This window comes from Pan paniscus, chromosome 5 (genome assembly GCF_029289425.2).
Source record: "Pan paniscus chromosome 5, NHGRI_mPanPan1-v2.0_pri, whole genome shotgun sequence".
Classification (NCBI taxonomy): Eukaryota; Metazoa; Chordata; class Mammalia; order Primates; family Hominidae; genus Pan; species Pan paniscus.
Window position 1 is genome coordinate 134,449,811 of NC_073254.2, and position 20,441 is coordinate 134,470,251.

Sequence of the window (20,441 nt, forward strand, 5' to 3'; positions counted from 1 at the left end):
ACCCATCTGTGGGTGGCTAGGCTGGACATTCCTTTCTCGATTACTCTGTAGCTCAAGATGAAGGCATTGATCTGTGTGCACTGAAGTGAAGTGGGCTTTTTGACTCCAGAAACTAGGCACCTGCAGAATAAAACAAAATATGCAGACTAGTGGGAGTGAATTTGGAATACTGACTGAGACGTGCAGGGTCACAGAAAGACCCAGAAGTGTGAGATTGACTATTATTTTGAAGTAGTATGCAGAAATTTTCATGTTTTAATAGATTATTTTTATTGATAGCACAAGCTTTACTTCGGCCTGGCTTTGCTTCTGAGTTGGAGCCCACCTTCTCTTTCCAGTGAGAAGTGCTCTAGTGAAGTGATTAAGTACTCACAGTCTATACTCAGCTTAGCACAAAGCCAGGTTCTCTCCCTGCTCTATGACTTCCTTCCACCAGCTCTATGACTTGGGAAGTTACCTAATCCTCGAGTTCAGTTTCTTCATGTGTAGGGTGAGGACGCTCAGTGCCCGCTTCCTAGTGAGCTTGTGAGGAGTAGTTGAGATAATGCTTGAGAAGCTCAAGCAGAACCCCTGCCTTGTACTATGCAGGCTGCACATCTGTGCTTGGATTAATCCACGGTTGTTTGCATCGAGATGAGCAATCAGGAAAAAGATGTTTTGGCATCAGCTGGTGGTGGCATTGGGTCAGAGTTACAGTCACAACAGTGTCAATCTAGGTCAGGAAGGTTTAAATGACACAGGCTTGGCACTTATATGCCACTCAGGATAGATGAGTCCCAGGGATCCAGGAAGCAGGGCAGTGGCAAAGCAAGTTTACTGAAGATCGTCAGTAAGGAACACAGAATTACTGTAGGAGAGCTGACTGGCACTAGAATCCTCAGGTCAAGATGGAGCTCTGTGGCAGTGGTCACTGAGACAGCAGCTGGTGGTTTCTGTTTACTTTGTAATGGCTCTCTATAAGACCTGCCCTCAGGATACTCACTTTTGTCTCGTCAGACCTCTCAAGCTCTCAGGCCTCCACAGTACTGCCTGTAGAGCTCTAAGAAAAGGTGGTACCTAAGCACTGGATACTGGAGTCTGGACTTATGTGCACTGTTCTCCTGTCTAAGAGCTGGGCAAAGGCCTGGGCCATAAGGATCCTGAACAAGTCCCACCTCCTCCATTATCAAATGTACTCTGACCTGTTGATATGATTTTCAGCATTAGATTATCCTCAGAGTAAATACATCAAAGAAGCCTAAACGCAGGAACATTATTTATTATGGAAATGTAGAAGGTTGTCTTCTACATTTGTAGAATGAGTCCAATGTAGAAGGAAGTCTTTTTCATAATCATAAAGAAGAGTTAGGAGTAGGTTAGGTTATATATGAAATTGAAACATGACCTAAATGGAAATTATATGAAAACCCCAGATTCCCTCTTTAGCATGATCACCATTATTGTTCTCTCAACAATGCCAACTTACATGAATAATTAATCTGTGTGTATGTATGTGACTATTAAGTTGGGCTGTTGAAAAAAAAAGGAAGTTTTTTTCTAGTGTTTTAAATTTTATTAATGTTAAATGGTGTTGTGGCAGATACGAGTATTGCATATTTGAAAACTGTATTTATAAGAGTTAGTGTATAGATTTTTTAAATGCCAGCAATTTTTCCCCATGCATTCCTAGATCCATTATGAAGCTTGTCAAAGGAGAAGAATCCATCATGATTTCAAAGGAAATCAAAGAACATGGCAAGCTACAGTATTAATCTCCTGATTCTTTTTGAGTTTTAAGAATAAACTGACAGCTTGAGTTAGAAGTAATCATATTTAAATATTCTGTGTGTGTGGGAGACATTACCTCCACTTACCTAATCTTTCAAATCTGTATAAAAGTGAAACCTGTCTGCTGGTTTACTAATGTGTCATGTGAAAAAGGATATGTGGATTGTCACCAAATTTGTAATGTAAGTTTGGAATGGCCTGATGTAAAAATGTAAGCTGTGTAGGTATCATCTACAAGATTCACTAGGAGGGCTCTGAAGACTATGTCAAAGAAAGAGGTAGCCACCCTCCAGAGAAGCTGAAAATGAGGATGGATATTTTTCACTAAATATGGAAGATATGTGGGATACCATCTGACTTTAAAAAATCAACTATGACATACTTGAAATTCTTTTTGAGGGAACCTGAGGACACCTAAGAGAGAGAGAGAAATTCAACTTTCAGAGGTTGAAAACAGGGTTCAAATCAAGGCCCATTTGCTGCTGCTCAGTGGAAAAGAACCATCCTATGTTTGAGGTCACACTGGGTGGTGAAAACAATCAGTGCTTTTAACAAATGGTGGGAGAGATGCTCAGAATTCCAGGCACTGGTTTGACTTGAGCTGCTTCTTACATGAGTAACTCTGTTTCTTACTCAAGTGAATTGTAGAATTATAGCAAGGAGTTTTAAAATATGTATCTGTTTTTAAAATGGAATCAGGGTTAGTGAGTTTCCTAATGTAAGTTAGGAAGGTCCAGCTAAGAGGTAACATAAAAACCTCTTAGAAATGAAGCATCCAATAATCAGAAATAATAATTGAAATTAGTTTTTAAGAAGATCAGTCTAATGAAGAACCAAATATTAAAGGAGGGAGTGAAAGAGATGAAAATAGGCAATATAGAGTATAAGGGCAAGTCCTCCTCCTTCTTCTTTTCTCTTTTCTAAAATTCCTCCTTATCTTTATATTCCACTACCTTACAAACTGAATATTTAAATTGGACAATGGAGGATAAAATTCAGAATAAAAATCTAACAAGTGTAGTTAATGAATAGATTTATCTGAAGCTGGTATGTTAGTCATTTTAAACAAGTGCTAAATCTACTTCTGAATTTCAACACAAACAAAATAAAATATGGTGAGGTTTTGATTCATATTGTGTCAAAAGAAAAAACTTTTTCCTGGCACTGCATACTAAAATATTTTATTATGTGATGTCCAATAACCACAAATACAACAATAATTAAAATATTACACAACATCTATTATGTTAATACTTCCATTAATTCTGTTTATAATTCAGTTAATAATTCTGAGTTCTCTTTCTAAACCACACTTAGAATGAACTTCATACTTAATACCATTACTAACATTCCTGAACACATCTTTTGCTGTTATATCTCACTTATTGCCTTAAGCATGCTAAATTTGCACTTTTTGTTATTTACATACATATATATATTTATATATAACCTTCACAATAATCCTATGAGGTAAGTAATATTACTAGCCCACTTTAAAGATGAAAGTATTGAAGCATAGAGGAATTAAGCAATTTGCCCAAAGCCACACAATTAAAAAGGGGGGACCAGGATTTGAGTACAAACCATCTCACTTTAGTCAGTGTTCTTAACTATTATGCTACACTGCCTATGTATACATCTAAAATGTATAGCATATGTATATAAATGTGTGTATCTGTATATGTCTCTCTATATAGATATACACATGAAATATCTAATAAACCAATAATCTTGGATCATCTGTTGTCAACTTAGCATCCCACAACCCCTTTCCAAGATCATTTCTGCACTGTAGAGAAGAAGCCAGGTATCATATTTCCCAGAATCCTCTTTTCCGTGTTGCTTCAGTTTACAGCTGGCCAATGAGAGGTGCTGCATGATATTGGAAGATGGGACAGAAGGAACCAGTGTTCTGCAGAGGCAGTTGCATGAGCAGATATGAAATGTCCTGGAGGTTCCCCCAGTAAGCTGAGAAACACCTGCCTTCCCACTATAGACTGAGACCATTGATGGAAGCTTCCCAGAGATTTGAGAATTGCAGAAGCTTCTGTGAGCTATGAAGAACAACCTGACTTTGACCTTCAGACTGAGATATAGCTGGAGGCTGCTTTGACCTTCTTTCCCACAGCTCTTTTGACCTTTCTAAAGCCCCAAACCCTATCTTAAAAATGACAAATATGGAATGCAAAGAGCAGCTTTTCTTTTTCTGATCATGGCCTTAATATAATACAATAGTGAAACCGTCTAGCATAGTGATTAAGAACATTGGCTGTCGAATTAGACATATTTAGTTTAGCATTTTGATTCTACCCCAACCTGGCAAAGTTACTGAATGTATCTAAATTTTAATTTGCTCATTTGTAAAATATGGCTAATAATAGTACTATTTTTTAGCTCATTTATAAAGTATGGATAATAATAGTGCCTATTTTAGGGAGTTCTGAATATTAAAAGAAGTAAACCATGTAAAGCACTTAGCACAGTGCTGGATACTAACAATCGTTATTGTGATCTAACTATAATTTTGCTTAAAAACATTTGTTCAAGTTTTCTTATATCATCTCCTCTATAAATATGAGAATTTAACATGAAATTTTAACTCTACAAGTTAAATGGGAGCTAAAATAATATTGTGCAGTCTGTTCTTTTTGAAGCATTTTTAATGAATAAATTAATTTTCCTAAAATAAAAAGGTACTGTAGGCTCATTGTAAAAAGTTAAGAATACAGAAATGTATAAAGTCTAAAATCAGGGAGTCTCCACCACTGCATAATGACTATTTACAGTTCTGTGTCTATCTTTCTATACCTTCTTATATGCATATGTATACTTATATACACTTAAAAACAAGATGAAATTATACTTTCTTTTTTCAAATTTTTAACTTAGCAATTAATCTTTACAGATTCATATATAGAAAAAACTATTTTAGTCTTTTTAATGGCTACATGGTATTCCTTTGTATTACTATGCCAGACTTAGCCTTCTCTCAATGAGTATTAAGGTTATTTCCAATTTATCTGCACTGTAAAAAGTTTAAAGCCTGGCATAGTAGATCATGCCTGTAACCCCAATACTTTGGGAGTCTGAGGTGGGAGGCTCTCTTGAGCCCAGGAGTTTGAGACCAGCTTGGGCAACAAAATGAGACTTCATCTCTAGGAAAAAAAAAAAAATTAGCCAAGTGTGGTGTTGTACTCTTATAGTCACAGCTACTTTGGAGGCTGAGGCAGGAGGATTGCTTGAGTCCAGGAGTTGGAGCCTGCAGTGAGCCATGATCATGTCACTGCACTCCAGCATGGGCAACAGAGCAAGACACTATCTCTCTTAAGAAAAGAAAGTTTCAGTCAGCATCCATGCAACTTTGTAAAAAATGCAATAATTTCCTTAGAATAAATACTTGCCCCTGCAGTTTCTAGGTCATATAACATGTGCATTCTCAATTTTAGTTCATATTGTCAAGTGTCCAACAGAAAATTGGAAATATGTTTTTACTTCCAGCAAGAGAACATAAAAGTGTTCATTTCTGTAAGCTCTTGATAAGCTTTGGGGTAGCTAGTGATAGAGGTATTATGTTTCCAGTAGCCAGGGTCATAGATAATTAAAATGTCTCTTATCCCATTTGAATCAAATGTTCATTGTTGTAAGTGAGTCTTTGTTAAATTCTGAAAGGCAGTCAGTTCTATGGAAAATTCTCTGATGAGTGCCCTGTGGGCCACGATTTTGTGTTCTTGAATCAAGGAAAACCATATGCTTTAGATATGAGCTGCAGAGACCACAGATCTGACATTCCATTGTGAACATGTAGGAGCCTGATTTAAGTTTCTGCTCAGTTTCAGGGTTTTCCAATCAAATGGAGGTGAGCTGTAGAGATGCTGAGAATATAAATTTCTTTTAAAAAATTGTTAGTTTTGTAAGTACATGGCCACTTATTTAGTTGAGATGTTTAGGTTCTATGCCACATATTAAGAAGAGGTGATTTTGGCCTGATAATCTACTTCTGTCTTAAAAACAATTCTATCAATCTGATTACCTTAATTAAAATGTGAGATTTTGAATAAGAGTAAAATCTTATTACTTAACTAAATAGGTTAAAAGGTTTTCTAAATAGTGGAATGAGTAGAGCTCTTGGGTAGAGTCAAGTCATTTTAATTTAAGCAGTTGTAAAACTACGTGTTTATGGAGTGATGGCAATGAGAAAAAACAGGCTCAGTTGCTTTCTAAGGCCATTTCATAAGAGCAAATGGGAACACTGACCCAGAGAAACGTGATCATTTCCTTCTTGCTGTGACCGAAGAGAAAGATGCCACTTCATCAAGATCTGCACCTATTAACTTAATATAAATTTAAAATATAACAAGGGACAGAGCTGCTTTAGGCCATTTGAAATATAAAATTACTTTGTCAAAAAAGCAATTCTTTCCCCTCTAATTTTGGCAGTAATATTATGTGCAGCCTAGTTTGTGATCCCTGCTTTATAAGTTGTTTGTCTAGGAAATCAGAAGTAGATAAAAATGAAGATTTTCTTATTGATTCTTATTGGTTTAATACAGTAAGACTTGAAACTTTTTATCTATATACTCCTTTGATTGATTCTCTATACAACTAATTAGAACAAAAAAAGAATCTAACAAAAGAGCTCTGGGATTGGAAAGGATTTTGGGCACGATATTCCTAGTAGACTGATATTAATTTGACTTTCCTGGTTCTCTACTAAAATTAGTTTGAAGATGGTAGGTGTCAGGAGAGGACAATTGGAATAGGTTTTGCAAGAAGAATCTTGTCAATTTTAACTTAGAACATTTTACAAAATGTTCATGTAAAAACTTAACATGCTAACAATACATATTTAAAGGGACTATGATTTGTAGAAAAGAAAAAATCAATGAAACTTATTTGCATAGACTCCTAAATAAGAGCCATTTAAATAAAAGTTGCAAACCCCCTAATGCATGGGTGGACATGGGCCCGCATCCAGTGATTCTCCTATGCTGGAGCATAGCATAAGAACTGACTTTTTGTTTCAATACAGAACAACTCTCAATGGCCACCATAGCTCCAAAACTTACCTGTTGAAATGGTGTCACAGCTCAACTCCTCTCTCTCCCTAGTGTACTTTGCTCCTCACTCATAGGTATTGTCCTTGGGAAAGAATTTCTCAGTAACATACTGCACACAAAGTTCAAGTCTCACATTCTGTCTCTTGGGAACATGACTTACCATACTCCATGCCTAAAACCTTGGTAGGCGTGGTTGGGAGGCCAGGCTCTGATGAGCCCATGTTTCTTTTCATGTAATCTCAAGATATTTCCATGAGGTTTTTCAGCAGGCTGGTCAAACTTCTTTCATTGTGATTCAGGGCTTTGCGAGGCCAAGGCAGAAACAGCCAGTCCTCTTAAAGGCTGGCCGCCAAAATGACATAAGCATCACCTTCTCCATACTCTATTGGTCAAAGGAGTAGTCCAGCTTAGGTGGTAAAATGAGAGGAAGGAGATGGGAAAAGTATGGAAGAATTTTTGTCCATCTCTAACCTACCACACAGACTAATTGACAGGGTGAAATATTTTTTTCATACCTCTTTAGGAGAGTGCAGAGTTAACACTCTCTGAATGTGTTAATCAGCCTGATGCCTTTTTATATTTTCTATAGAAAGAAATTAAGAAGTCCCCATGGGCCATGGTTGGGTAGAAGATTTGATGGGGATGATAATGTGTGGAAGAAGGATGGATACATTATTCCTTTTCTGTATAAACTTTTAAAGAAGTAGTCACCATAGGTATACAATTTGAAATTATATATGATATAACATAACAAAGCAGAAGCCGAGTTGGTTAGAAATTAAGAACATGAGATCTGAAATCAGATAGATTTGGTTTTGTGCTCCAGCCTCACTACTGCATGAATATGAGACTGCTGATAAATGAGTCTTGAGTCCTCATTTGTCCCATCTGCACAATAGGCATAATGATGCCCACCTAGTGGGTTTTTTGTTTTTTTTTTTTTTGACGGAGTCTCGCTTTGTCGCCCAGGCTGGAGTGCAGTAGCGCAATCTCGGCTCACTGCAAGCTCCGCCACCTGGGTTCACGCCATTCTCCTGCCTCAGCCTCCCGAGTAGCTGGGACTACAGGCGCCCGCCACCACGCCTGGCTAATTTTTTGTATTTTTAGTAGAGAGGGGGTTTCACCGTGTTAGCCAGGATGGTCTCGATCTCCTGATCTCGTGATCCACCCGCCTCTACCTCCCAAAGTGCTGGGATTACAGGCATGAGCCACCGCACCTGGCCCACCTCGTGGGTTTTGAAGGTCAAGTAAGATGAAATATGATAATATCTAAAAGTACTCGTTTTAGGTCTGATGCATAAAAAATAAGAAATAATGATAAAAATTGTAAAAAGAAAGTAACAGGAGCCATGATATTGATACGAAGCAAGACAAAACAAAAACTTTAAAACAATATGAGGGAAGAAGCAGTAATGTTAAAACTATGAGTAGGATTGAAGGCATTCATCACAGACACCCAATAAATGCTGCAGAATCTGAACATCGTGAAGATAGTAAATAGAAAACAAGCTGAAGTTTAAGGCTACTGGTAAAGGTTAGACTACTGTGTGAATAATTAGAGAGCATCTTTCTTTCTCAGTGCAGTCAAAATCAGGCAGCTTGTTTTCTAGTAATCATGTTTTCAACATTATTCATATGCAAACATAAAATTTTAGGTTTTAGGAAATAAACTGAACTCTCCATACTCTCTCAAATCACTAGAAAGTCTCCGTCAGTTATTTCTTTCTCAGTGCTGATTAACTATGGATTCAATTGGTGGTCAAAATCGAGACTTGCTGCTGTGTTCTTGTTTTGAAATTTTTATTTTATTGACTTTTGACAGGGCACAGCTAGAGAAGAGAGAAGCCTAGTTTAAAAAAAGTATTTGTATCAAGCCATCTCACCCATTAAATATTGATAATTTTACATTACAGTTCCAAAACAATAAGGAATTATTGCTCCCACATCAACTGGTCCAAAACAGAAGCAAGTCTGTTTTCCTTCCCCTATGGTTAGCGCAGTGTGTCTGGACAAACAGGCAATTAAGTTCTTAAAATATGAACCCAAATGAGACTGAGACTGGGTGTGTTTTCATATTCTTCTACAGCCAAAGATGTGTAACTTACCAGGGTGGCTTAACTTATTCTGACTCTTCTGGATAAACATGCATGTTATCCTTGATGTTTATGCATTTTTCAGCAAGTTTTAGGAGAATAGATGGATTATTTATAAAATAAAGAACTTATTTTTCACATCTCAGTAATGATATGGTGGAAAGCCGAATTGTACCACGGAAAAGGTCAGAACACCTTGATCATATGTCAGTTTCACCCTTTGGCTAATAGTGTGACCTCAGGAAGGTCACTTCGTCTATCTGACCTACAGGTATGTCATCTATAAAATATGTCTGATGATAATTCTTAATCGACCCACCTGTCAGAGCTCTTAGACACAAGTGAAATTATGAATAAGGTGTAAAAATGCCATATAAGGCTCATTTTCCATTAATACTTTAATACTAAATCCATAAAAGTTTGTAGTATCTGTTTGCATACACATGACCAAAAATATTTTGGATGGAAGTGTAAAAAAAAATCAGTCAAGGTATCTATATGCTCCATTTGCAAGCGGTAATAATCTACTTGTTTAAAATTATATATACATATATAAAATTTATATAAAACATACAATTTTAATGTTATTGAATTTTGTATATACATTGTATATACATATGATATACATTATATACAAAATTGATTTTTAAACTTTTAACTTTTTTTTTAAGATGGGGCGTCTCACTTTTTCACCCAGATTGGAGTGCGGTGGTGCTGTCTCAGCTCACTGCAACCTCCACCTCCCAGGCTCAAGCAATCCTCCCACAACAGCCTCCTGAGTAGCTGGGACCACAGGTGCATGCCACCACACCCGGCTAATTTTTTCTATTTTTGGTAAAGATGGGGTTTCACCATGTTGCCCAGGGTGGTCTCAAACTCCGGAGCTCAGGTGATTCACTCACCGCGCCTCCCAAAGTGCTAAGCTTACAGACGGGAGCCACTGCACCCAGCCTAAAATTTAACTGTTCAGTTATGTTTGAGGTTGTGTTCTCAAGCTGTCATCTACTTTTTTTTATGTTCTTTCTTAAAAGCTGGCTTTATTATTCACTGTCTTCTGTAGCTGCTTCCCTCCTTGGTTTTATTGTATCGTCTTTTGTATGTAGTTTGTTACAGTCAATATTGTTTATGTAAAATTACTGCTTAAATTAACTTGTTATCTGTGTCTACTTCAGAAAACACAGAGTTCCATACTTTTTATTTTAGTAAATGTAAAGTGGTGGTATTGATGGAAGGTTGGGGAGAGGATATTTCAAGCAAGTCTCATATAAGATATTGCTGGAGGTAGTTAATGTCAAAAATCCTAAGCATGAAACATTCAGGACTTTACAAGACAAAAAAATAGAATAAAATTTTGGCCTCATTCATCTAAATTGTTTTTTTCATCAGAGCAATTTTGATTACATTTTTTTATTTCCGTCCTCCAATTTGCTCATTGTCTTTGTCTATATGTTCACACAGTTAACAAGTTGGCTAATATTTCTGGTTATCTTCACAACCGATTATGCATTGATCAACTGATTGACCATAGAGCAATTTTATTTGGTTGTTAAGAACAGATGTAAATACCGGATTGACTCTGTTACAGTTGTTAATTTAGCTGTACAGACAAGGTGTCAGAAAAGACCTTCTGAAATATATATAAAATGCCTTACATTCTCAAATGGTCATGAAAATATTAAACCTGCAGCCAAAATAAAGTTTAATTTGAATAACTTTTATTTTCAGAGACTACACGTTAAAATAGAATTCAGTGTGGAACATAATTTAAAGTGTTCTGATACAATAGGGAAATGGTTGCTGAACGTTCTTCTGTGTCAAACAGGTGGACACAACTGCTAGATTAACAGTGAGGCATATTAGCAAATATTTCTGGCCTTCAGTGCTGAAGAGGATGTTGGCTCTTGCAATTATGTTCTTAGGCTCTTTGTTGATTTTGGTGAAATGAGCAAATTATGTTTTATTTTATATCATTGATAATATTTCATCTTTTCTGAATTAGTGCTATTGAAAATTAAAGATAATTTAATTGTTATGAAATGGGAATTATGCAGTTTTAATCTCTACTGACAGTGACTATACTGCTTGCAAGTCTAATTTACTATCTGGCTCTTTGGGAAAAGTTTGCTGACCCGCTGCTAGGGTTACTACTGCCCTATAGTGAGAGTCCAAGTCTCTTTTTACTTCAACACCAGTTGTCTCTCCATCCCTGGATCCTAAGGTGTCCCACTCTGCTTCAGATCAGGGACAACAGAAATTCTGAGGCACCATTGGGCCAGGGTCTAGGGGTTAGAGCTTTGGGTGAAATGAACAAAGGAGTTAAAATCGAAAGTACAGACTTCTGAACTTTTTGTTTGTTTTTGCTTTGCTTTTCTTTTATGACAGCATCATACAGGGATCCAAAGTCTTCTCTCCCTTGGGAAAATGTTACCTTTTAAAACATTACATTTAACACATAATAATTTTGTATATGTATGTGGTACAATGTGATGTTTTTATCTGTGTACACATTATAGAAGACTCGATTAAGTTCATTGCTGTATCCATCTGAAAGCCAGTTAGTAATCAGGATAGAGTCCAGGGCCCTAGAGTATGGGTGGGGGGTGGATGTGCTAGTTTGTTGCTCTGAGCCCTAAAATTATCTCTCATTATTTTTCTTCACTATGCCATTAATGTGGAAAGATCATAAACTTAGGTTGGATTTTTTTTTTTTTTTTTTTTTGAGATGGAGTCTCACTCTGTCGCCAGGCTGGAGTGCAGTGGCACAATCTTGGCTCACTGCAACCTCTGCCTCCCAGGTTCAAGCGATTCCCCTGCCTCAGCCTCCTGAGTAGCTGGGACTACAGGCGCACACCACGACACCTGGCTAATTTTTTTTTTTTTTGTATCTTAGTAGAGACGGGGTTTCACCATCTTGGCCAGGATGATCTTGATCTCCTGGCCTCGTGATCTGCCCTCCTCAGCCTCCCAAAGTGCTGGGATTACAGGTGTGCATGTTTAGTGAAAATGGGCAACAGTGAATATCTGACACATTTTCATGTGGGCCAAGACACACAAGAGTTTGGTTCATATGGGGTCCATTCTAGCTCACTGGAGTTTAGAATCCCATCCCGCATATTGAGGCCAACCTGCAGTAATAAAGTATGTGTGTTTGTTGGTCTTTTCCACTGGAAATTTGTGGTACCAGTGCTTCTTCATCCAGGATTCAAGATTCCCAGCCAAATTTCCCTTTCTCTACTAAACTAGCAACAACTCTTGTTGTTGTGACAGTTTCTACCCTCAAGTGATTCCTAGTCTAATGATAAAAACATAAATGCCAAGAGCTAACTATAATGACATGTAGTAAGTGAGAAATTGCTTCACAGAGAAGGTAACATTTCTCAGTGGTGTAAAAGAGCTGGCTCTTACCAGCTCCATTGTTAAGTATTTAGGAATCAACAGCTGAGTTGTTGAATCACTGGTAGCTTGAAATGGGCTATGGTGGGAATATCTCCACCATGGAAATTGGCAAACACTGCAAATTGGGACTTACTTTTGTACAGAGAGCCTATTTGCCAAAGTAGCTCTGCATTTGAACTGGAAAAAGGAGGGAGTGAGGGGTAAATTTATTGTAAGCAGAGGGGACAGACATTATTATTGAAATGTAATACAGTATATTAAAATATCAGTAACTTTTGACATTTGAAAAGGGTTATTCTCTTTGATGCATAAGTATTAATCTTATTCATTAAAATGTGAAAACCACATACATTGTTTTTCTTTTATATTTATCACATACTTATAGGGTAAGCAAGTTTCATACCACAATCATCTTTTGGTCATTTTCTCTAATTATTCTTCACAGATTTGTATGTATGTAAATAGGCATCTAGTAAGCTGTTACGTTTTCCTCCAGCATTTGGTATGGTTCAGGGAGTCTAACGTCAACCTGATTTTTAGCCATTTATTGGCAAACTATTCCCTTTTTCTTTAATGCTTCATAATCCCAAATTTCTATTATTTTCAATAATGAGTCCTACTATTTTAGCTTGATATATTTGGTGAAGTTTCCAAATCTATAAATTTGTTTTTCTTCACTGTAGGTAGATTTATATGTATTATGAGGTTTCCTTGAGTGATGTCAGAACCAGCTTTCTAAAGTTGATTATTTTGTCCTTTTATTCATATCTATGAGTTTTCTTGTCACTTTCACTTCTGTTCTTTCCCTTTGGATTCAAGGCTTCTCAAACTTGCCATCCTTATTACAGATTTGATTTGATCACATCTATTTTTATTGTCTCTAATGGGAGTTTTAGCTCTGCTCTTGCTCTGGTGTTTCATTGCATTCTTTTTCTACTTTAGTCAGAGTTCTTTGTATCTCTGCGTCGATCTTACACTCTATGCTCTTCACCCCCTTTTTCCAGAGGCCACTTTCATCTTTCATGTTTTTGAAGACATCAAGCATAGTCTTCTAAGCTTTGCCTTTTCCTTTCCCTACTGATTATTTTTCTGTTTGTTCACCCTTAGCAGATAGAGATCTATCTAGACCTGGCATTTTTCGAAAGACAGGTTCTTAGTTTCATTAGCTTGGTCTGCTCTTCACCTAGGTTCAGGCAGCTTCCTTCTTTGGCTCTGGAACCAAAGGCAGATTTATTTGCACAGATCTGCACATCTTGCACAGATATGTCTGTTTCTAACAGTAGTTAGTCCAGAAAAGATTGACCATGGAATTCTTTTCTTGAGAGGAGTGGCATCTCAATCAATGTTTCCCAACGTATGGTTCTGATGGCCTTGGGGACCCTGAAAGGATGTATGGGGCAGGCTCTGGCTGGCTTAAAAAGTGATTCCTTAGGGTCTAGGAAAAAAAAATTGCATGTTTTTGTGGTTTGTGCATGTATTTTATGTATTTATTTGTGTATTCATTTATTTATTTGCTAGAGTTTAGAGCAGCAAAGGGAGGGTAAATCAAAGACTTTCCTACCACTGATTTGGACTCAGCCTTCTTGCTCTGCTCTGCATTTGCAGTTGTATTGTTTGTCTTGGAGCAGTATTTCTCAACAGTGGCACTATTGATATTTTGGGTCAGATAATTCTTCGCCATGGAGGCTGTCTTGTGCATTGTAGGATGTGGTAGGAGTTGTGTTTCCTGAGTAGGGCACAACCTCCCTGGTTTTTACTCAGTAGATACACCCCACTCCCAGTTGTGATAAGCAAAAATATGTCCAGATGTTGTCTAATGTCCCTTGGGGGGCAAAATTATCATCCCTTTCTCTCGTTAAGAACCACTGCTCTAGAGACTAAGAACACATTTCTAAATTTCATGAAACTTTCTCCAAAATCAAATTCTATTCTTTTTGTCAATTTGTCTATATTTGATTGTACTGTTGCCAGTCTTTTTTTTTTTTTTCTATCTTCGTTGGCATTTAGTAGAATGTATAAAAGGCTTATATGAGGAATTGTATTTTTTTGTTTATTTTTTCATCTGCCAAATAATCACTGAGCACATAATATATTCCATGTTTTCTGCTTGGTCATGGAACAGGAAATTGAGTAAGACTTTCTCTTTGCAAATTCTCATCTTTGGAAATTATTCTAGGATTTATATAAATTATCATATTTAACTTCTTCAAATTTCTTACCTTTTGTCTTTCTTAATAAATATTCTCGTGATACTTTTCTACATCTTGTCTTAATGTAGGACTTGTCAGTACCTTTAAAATGTTCATGTCATTTACAAATTTCCAGAGGAGGGGGATAAAGTGTGGTGTTCCTTAATCTTATTTTATCATGGGGGCTCTATTTTCTTCAAAACATCTTATGAGATAATTAGTCCAGGGTATTGGCTTTGGGAAATATTCCATTTATGCATATCTTTATTATCTAAGGATGGATGATACTGATCTTTTCAGATTAATATCTTTAGCCCTGATGTTCCACAGAACCCCAGACCCCAATATTAATTCCTCCTGTATATCTCCAGATTGAAGTTCCACAAATATCTCAAACTCAGAACTTCTTCCAAGGCAAAGAATTCCAAGGCATTCCTGACCCCCAAAATAGAGTATAATATCTCTCTTTCCTCTATATCTTTAACACTGTTCTGTCAAAACCATAGTTCAGTGTAAGTTAGTATCTGTTGTAATTCTGTCTTTCCTGCTAGACTGTGAGAATTCAGATACAGTGTCTGGGTTTCTTCTTCACTTTTCTCCCCAGAATTTGGAACAAAATGGGTGCTCAGAAGATGTTTTCTTTAAAGTACAAACACTGGGCAAAAATAATGCCACTGACATTTTTTTAGAAAATGTTTTTTAGCTTATTTCTCCACATACTTAAATTGGGGTTGGAGGATACATTTGACAACTCTAGGAACCTAATGTTAGATGTTGAAGAAGAGCACTATGGGAGGCCAAGGCAGGTGGATCACGAGGTCAGGAGATCGAGACCATTCTGGCTAACACGGTGAAACCCCGTCTCTACTAAAAATACAAAAAATTAGCCAGGCGTGGTGGCAGGCACCTGTAGTCCCAGCTACTCTGGGAGGCTGAGGCAGGAGAATGGCATGAATCCAGGAGGCGGAGCTTGCAGTGAGCCAAGACTGCGCCACTGCACTCCAGCCTGGGTGACAGAGAGAGACTCCATCTCAAAAAAAAAAAAAAAGAAAGAAAAAAAGAAAAAATAAAAATTGTAAAAAAAGCCCAGAGACTGGGCATGGTGGCTGAAGCCTAACACTTTGGGAGGCTGAGGCAGGAGGATCACTTGAGGCCAGGAGTTTAAGATCAATCTGGACAACACAATGAGACCCTATTTCTACAAAACAAACAAACAAAGAAACAAACAAAACCACCACCAACATCACCAACAAAACCTCAGGGAAATAGGGTACCGGGATTTGCCAAAGACAAACTTGAATGAATTAACAATTCTGGATAGTGCTAGTAATGTCTTTGAAAAAAATTTAAGTGTCTTTTTTGGCAGATGTAGGGATTTTGCAGGTTGGCTTGTGTCCAGCGTAATGATTAAACATTTGTTCCTTAAAAAGAGAATTGATTCTTTTGTTCTGTGTTGCTCAATTCAAGATTAAGTCATGAGGGGATTTGGAAGGATGTACTGAAGTTTCATCTGGTTTGGTGAGAACAATATGCTACCAGATAATCATTGCTTTGTAATAGCCCAAGAAAGTAACAGTTTTTTAAAAAAGTTAAAACTCCATATAGCATTTAATTTTTGATTAAATCCAAACCAGAATAAACATCATGACTGAGTTTTAGGAAGCCCACCAAACCCTTCTGCCATGATTCTTTGCTGGACCCAGAAATACCATTTCTTTCTTTTGTTTTTGAGATGGGTATGTTATGGGTACATTTGTCTTTTTGTTCAGGTGCTGTGAGACAGAGATGAAAAAGACAATCTTCCAAGCCTTAGGAAAAAAATATTAAACAACCATCTCTAGGAAATTGCAAAATAGTTTCTACTTTATCAGGATTTCCAGTTCCAGGTATCTTACTTTGGAACTTTTGTATTACTTTAATGTCACTCATAAAATGTTACATTTCTGAAACTGCTAGATTCCACAGAAATCAGGAATTTTTTGTGTACTCTATAAGAAGAAGACCATAGATTACAATCTGTTGATTGTAAAAAATAAATACGCTTATTTTTTTCTCCATTATCAAGGTTGACTTTTTTTTTTATGTCGTAAAAAATGAATGTTAGCTTTCTATTCTAAGTCTGTGTAAAAAAAAGAGGCCTTAGAAGATTAAATTTGGTAGTGTAGATATAGCTACTTTATGTTATTTATTTCTGTGTCTACATGTAGCATCATTCCAAGTTCAGATACTGCAACCAACAACCTAGAGTACTTCCCTTTTTGTTATACTGATTTAGACACCTAACATCAGGATGCACTATGGGAGATACAATTTGGCCAAACTAGGCCTATATTCACAATGTAATTAATTGCTTTTTAATGGAGCTATTTAATAGCACTTAATGTGTATTGAAACATAAATTGGTGATTATGTTTATTTAAGGTGAATAGGATAAAGATGATGGTCTTTGGAGGCAAAAAAAGTGTTACTGGGAAAGAAGTGATAACCAGACACATTCACATCATTATGCACCATCTCTGTTCTGACAGAGAAGCCAAAAGCACAGGGCCAATCCTTTGCTTAAGTTATGAGCATGGTATGTATGACCTATGTCACACATGTTATTTAAAATGCACATTTTAGCATATTCAAGAGTTCTTTTTCTGAAAAGTAAATTTTAGACATTTTTGTAAAGTCTTAGGAAATTAAGAAAGAGGATTTATGAGTTAATATATGTACAGCTCTTAGAAAGTACGTATAGCTCAAAGTTCTCTGCATTTGTTATTATGGTATGTATAATAGTCACTGTTGACTTAGTTAACGTTAAGTAAATATTAAGCATCTATTACATGTAAAAGGCTATACTATAAACTATATGATTCACTTTAAAAAATTTTTATTGATAGATAATATTTGCACATATTTATGGGGTACATGTGATATCTTGTTACATGCATAGAATGTGTAATGAAATGAAATATGCATAGTATTTTTATTCAAGAAGTTTGCATATTAATGGTAAAGAAATTCATAAAAAAGAAAATTAAGAATATAAAGCAGTACAGTAAGTATATGGGGACATCAGGAGTTGAGAGAATAAAGAGATCCTTGTGGCTCCATGCAGGACATAGATCGGTCAGTTATATTGAAGGGAGATTTTGGAAGGGATGGCAAACATTTCAGGAAGGAAAAGAAAAAGAAATGAAGATAGAACTACATAAAATATTTATAGGCTGGCTGTACTGGAGGCCAGGCTAAGAAGATGAGATTAGAAAGAAATGCCAGAATCAGAGGTCTGGACTTGATTCCATTTAGTCGTTGAAATTTTCCGAGCAGGGATAAGCCAGGATGATATTTGTGTTTCAGGAGATTAATGTGGCAGTTATACACAGAAAGGATTTTAGGGAGAGACTAGAGGCTAATAAGATGGCTAACAGGGAAATAGGAAAATAGATAGCAGTAGAAATGGAAAGGAAAGATGAATGTAATGGACATTGTCAAAGAAGAATGATCATGCTCTGTTGTGTTGATGAGATACTATGTTTTGTATACTTTGCATATTAATTTCTTTCATTTACAAAAATTATTTCAGAGTTCTTAAGAATTATGGTCAATTTTTTATAAACACGAATTTTGTTTCTATGGCTAAATTAACTAATGAAAAGTGAAAGAGACAGTAATTATAAAGTGCTTATAATTTAGTGCATATTTTGAAAGTTGGTGCTACTATTTGTGCTTTGGATTAGGCCAACCACGATTCAGTTACGGGCTTTGCAACTTACTCATGTAAATTTGGAAAAGGTATCTAACTCTCTAAACTGCATATTTCTCATCTGTAAAACGCTGATAAAACTTTTCTCATAACCTTATTATAAAGATATAATATATTTTAAATGCCCAAGCATACATACAGCATGTAATAATTATGTAGTAAATGTGAGATGCAATTAACGTCAGAAAACTAAGCGTAGAAAAATAGAAAGCTGATATCATTGTAAAGTCTATTACAATGTCTGTGTTTCGTGTGCCTGGAACACAATATACTTCATTTTTCTAGGTTCAAGGACCTTGTAATTTTTTTTATTTTTCTATCATCTCACTGGTATCTCCATTAAAACATCATTTATTTGTTTCTTCTTTTCTCTTTGACTGCTTTCTGTTGGTATGATTTGGGGATTAGCTCTCAGATTTCTCTATTTTACACATTTCCTTGGTGATCCCACTCAGATATTTTATCTCCCATGGATGATTAATTATCATCTATGTGCGGATAACTTCTGTGATACTTTTGAAGATATATTCTCAAATTTTTTGATACATCTTTTTTCAAGCGGTTGGGCTCAATTCTACTTCTCTTTAGTGTGGGTCAACCTATAGATTGCGAAGACATGTTGCGAAAAGCCCTATAGAAAAGTCCACAGAAGTGAGGAACTGAAGCCTCCAGCCACAGGACACATGAGTGAGTTTAGCAGTAGATTCTCCAGCCCCAGTTAAGTCTTCTGAGACCACATCCTAAAGACAAGTTGATTATAACTTCATGAAAAACTCGAAGCCAGAGCCACCCAGCTAAGCCACGTCTGACTTTCTGACATTCAGAAACTGCGTGAGATAATAAATACTTTTGTTTTGTTTAAAGATGCTAAGTTTGGGGATAATTTGTTACACAGCAATAGGTAACCAATGCAACCTCTGAATTTATATCTCCAGCCAGACATCTCCACTGAGCTCCAGACTTGTATATCCAACTGCCTACTCTCACCTCTACTTAGATGTCTAATAAACATCTTGATTTCAATACATTCCTGATGGTTAACATTAGGTATCAACTTGACTGGATTGAGGAATGCCTAAAAGGCTGGTGAATCATTGTTCCTGGGTATGTCTGTGAGGATGTTTCGAGAGGAAATTGACATTTGAGTCAGCGGACTGAGAGAAGGAAGATCCACCCTCAATGTGTGTGGGCACCATCCAATCGGCTGCCAGCACAGCTAGAACAAAAGAGCCAAAAGAATGAGGATAAACAGCTGTGGAGTCTCTTACTGTCTCTCCCTTCCCATGCCAGATGCTTACTTTCTCTCCTCCTGCCCTTGGACATCAGACTTCAGGTTCTCTGACCTTTTGTACTCTGGGATTTGCACCAGCAGCCTCCCAGGGGCTCTTGGGCCTTTGGCCTCAGACTGAAGACTACACTGTGGGCTTCCCTGCTTTTGAGGCTTCTGGACTTGGACTGAGCCCCTACCAGCTTCTGTCTCCCCAGCTTTCAGGCAGGTTACTGTGGGACTTCACCTTGTAACTGTGTGAGCCAATTCTCCCTAATAAACTCCCTTTTATATATACATATATGCTATTAGTTCTGTCTCTCTGCAGAACCCTAATACAATGGCTTACAACTAAACTCATTATTTGCCCTTTCCCCATCACCCCCAAGGCCCCAGTATAACTTTTTCATGCCAGTTACTGAAAACTGCTAAGTTACTAAGTCTTGAAGAAATCCTTGACTTCTCTCTTTTATCTTCTTTCTCCATCTGTTGGGAAGCTTTTTGGCTCTACTTACAAACTATTTACTGAATTGATAACTTTTTAACCACCTTACCTCTGCCATTCTATTACAAGCCAACCTGACCTCTTTCCTGGATTATTGTAAGAAATTCCTAATTGCCTCTCAGATTCTATCCTTGACTGCTTGTCTTACTGTATATTTTCAACACAGAAGGCAAAGTTATCCTTTAAAAGCTTATTCTTATCCTTTGAAAAACGAGTCAGCTTTCTAGTTATAGTAATGATGAAGTTTCTTGTATTGGACTAGGCTTCCTGCAGATAGCAATTATAAATCCTAGACAAAATATTTTTTGTAAAGCTATTTGAAGGCACTGGAGGGCAATCAAAACTAGGCAGACACTGAACAATATTTGACACTGAAAAAAGGAAACCATGCTGGGTGACAGCCACATTAACAATGA